We start from the raw sequence: 2,792 nt of genomic DNA on the forward strand, positions 1-2,792 counted from the left end.
ACTTCAGGCAGAGGTGAGCAGGGTTCCGCCTAAAGGCAAGACCTGGCAAGCAGCTGAGGAGAATGTTCCAAGAGGCGGCGGGGTCATGCGCAGAGAGACGGCCGGCCTGCCCGGAGGGCAGCGTGAAGGGGCGGGGTACCGGGGAGGCTCGACTCCCGATTGGTCAGAGGCAGGCATGAAGGGGCGGGAGACTGGTGTGACTCGGCTCCCCATTGGTCAGTGGGCAGAAAGGGAGCGGGGCTGGACGGCGCGCACACTGAGGCGCGCGGCCTGGCGGGCTTGTAACGGCCGTTGGGCAAGCTGAGGAATTGGCCCACTGTGCACTACAGACGTGGTGGCTGCGGTCGGTATCCCCCAAGTGAGGGATTTCGCCTCCAGCTTTCAGGCTTCTGTAAGTTTTCCTCGCTTGGGGGGCCCCTGTGAGAGTGACGGACCTCGCCCCTCCTCCTCCGGTAGCCCGGGCCAGGCTGGGGACCCGTTGGGGGCCGGACTGGTGGGGAGAGTAGCGCATGCGCTTGGCGACTAAGCCGCAAACCCTCGGGTCACTCTTGGTCTCGGCTTCCTAAGATAATGCCTCCCCCACACGCCCTCTGGTGTCCCAGTGTCCTCTCGTCCCCTTGCTTTCTCTTAGGTCATTCATTCCACAGCAGTTGCTTTACCTGTGTGCTGGGCCTTGGGTCACTGGCCAGAGTAACCGCGGGCGGCACGTTCCTTGCCCCCACGGAGCACATCATCCCGGGAGAAGAGTGGACCTTAAGCCGGTAGTTAGCGCTCGGTAAGTGTAGGGTGGAGAAATTTTACAAACAGCACAACATAGAGGGCGCTGATCTAGTTGGAGAGGTAAGGGAGCCCTCCGTGAGGAAGTGAAGTTTGAGCCGAGATTTCAAGGCTGTGTAGAGAACTAAGATCGGGGCACAGAGTGTCAAAACTCCGGGTGTTGTGTATAGAACAGCCCCCCACAACAAAGAATCATCCTATCCAGAATGTCAGAAGTGCTGACGTTGACGAACCCTGCTCCAACAAGGAGCTGGTACTTTGGATGAACTGAAAGTTCAGTGAGTCCAAGTGTATTTGTTCACCAGAAGGTATTTAGCATTTCAACCCAGTAAACCAGAGGGATCAGAACCATGTTTTTCTTTTATACTTCTGTATTTTCAGCACATGGCACAGAGCCAGGCAAATAGTAGGCATTCAGTAAAATTTGGGTGATGAATACTGTAGGGAGGAGTGATAACCAGGTCTTATCTGCTTTATAATGGTCTGGTTTTTATGTCTCAGTACTTCTTCTTTGTTGTTGTTTTGTGGAGACAGAGTCTCACTTTATCACCCTCGGTAGAGTGCCGTGGCAGTCACACAGCTCACAGCAACCTCCAGCTCTTGGGCTTAGGTGATTCTCTTGCCTCAGCCTCCTGAGTAGCTGGGACTATAGACATCCGCCACAACGCCCAGCTATTTATTGGTTGCAGTTGGGCTGGGGCAAGGTTTGAACGCGCCACCCTCAGTATATGGGACAGGCGCCGCCCCAGTACTTGTGCTTTGTAAAGGCAAGTTTTTGTCTTTCACAACGTCTTAATGAATGATTAAGGCTGTGAAAGCAGTGTGATGGGGGCAGCGCCTGTGGCTCAAAGGAGAAGGGCGCCAGCCCCATATGCTGGAGGTGGCGGGTTAAAAAAAAAAAAATAGTGTGATGGTGAGAAATTCCTACTGTGTTTGTTTTAGCTGTCTGTGTATCCCTTCAAATCCTCTCCTGTCTTGATGTAGTTCTCTCAACAGCTGGGAGTGTGATGTTCATACTAAGATTGTAATTCTTCAAGGGGAGAAATGAAACATTGGAAATCTAATCCTTGGAAGGTAGCAGCTTGAGAAATAGAACCTGGGTGAGGACCAAAGGCAAAGTGAAGAAATTGTATGAGCTGTCCCTTGACTCCTTGAGCTGTTCCTTTGAGCCTTGAGGCTTGCAGCTCTGGTCTGAGGCGACAACTCCAACTTGTATTGTAGTGCCTTCCTTGATTTCTCTTTTTGTGTTTTGTCATACATAGAATGCTGATTAGACTCCTAGAGCCCTGGAGCACGGTCTTGGCTTTGAAGCCTCTTCCTAGCCTCTTCCTTCACTACTCTAAACTTTTCTTTTCTTTTTTTCTTTTGAGACAGTCTCACTTTGTTGCCCTTTGTAGAGTGCTTTGGCTTCATAGCTCATAGCAACTTCAGACTCTTGGGTTCAAGTGATCCTCTTGCCTCAGCCACCTGAGTAGCTGGGACTACTGGTGCCCACCACAACACCTAGCTGTTTTTTTAGAGAAGGGTCTCGCTCTAGTTGAGGCTGGTCTTGAACTTCTGAGTTCAAGCAATCCACCCGCTTCAGCCTTCCCTGAGTGCTAGGATAACAGACGTGAGCCACCGGGCCTGGCCTTCCATTTGCCTTCCATTCATTTATTCTTTTCTTGGCTATTTGATTGGTTCTTTGTGTTGCTTCTTATACATTCATTAATTTCTTGCACTTTTATCCCAGGAAATTTCTGTCTCCTTTAATGGTCCTAAAAATTTCTCTTGTAGCTCATCTGTTTCTGAACTTAGTAGGAAAAAGTCAAGAATGGTTTGTTACAGGCCGGGTGCAGAGGCTTACTCCTGTAATCCTAGCACTCTGAGAGGCTGAGGCAGGTGGATTGCCTGAGCTCACAGGTTCCAGACCAGCCTGAGCAAGTGTGAGACCCTGTCTCTAAAAGATAGCCAGCTGTGGCTTGGCGCCCGTGGCTCAAGTGGCTAAGGCGCCAGCCGCGTATACCTGAGCTGGC

The 2,792-nt window shown here is 51.3% G+C and overlaps 1 protein-coding gene across 1 annotated transcript in view; it reads left to right on the plus strand.

Moving 5' to 3' along the window:
* Positions 1-278: 278 nt before the first annotated feature.
* CEP85 (centrosomal protein 85) overlaps positions 279-2,792 on the plus strand; it is a 46,851-nt gene continuing 44,337 nt past the window's right edge. The window contains exons 1-2 of the mRNA XM_023519110.1: positions 279-391; positions 632-775. The gene's annotated coding sequence lies outside the window, so the exon portion shown is untranslated. The remainder of the gene's footprint in view (positions 392-631; positions 776-2,792) is intronic.

The sequence above is a fragment of the Otolemur garnettii genome, unplaced genomic scaffold (assembly GCF_000181295.1).
Source record: "Otolemur garnettii isolate 467f Iridium unplaced genomic scaffold, OtoGar3 scaffold00156, whole genome shotgun sequence".
Lineage (NCBI taxonomy): Eukaryota > Metazoa > Chordata > Mammalia > Primates > Galagidae > Otolemur > Otolemur garnettii.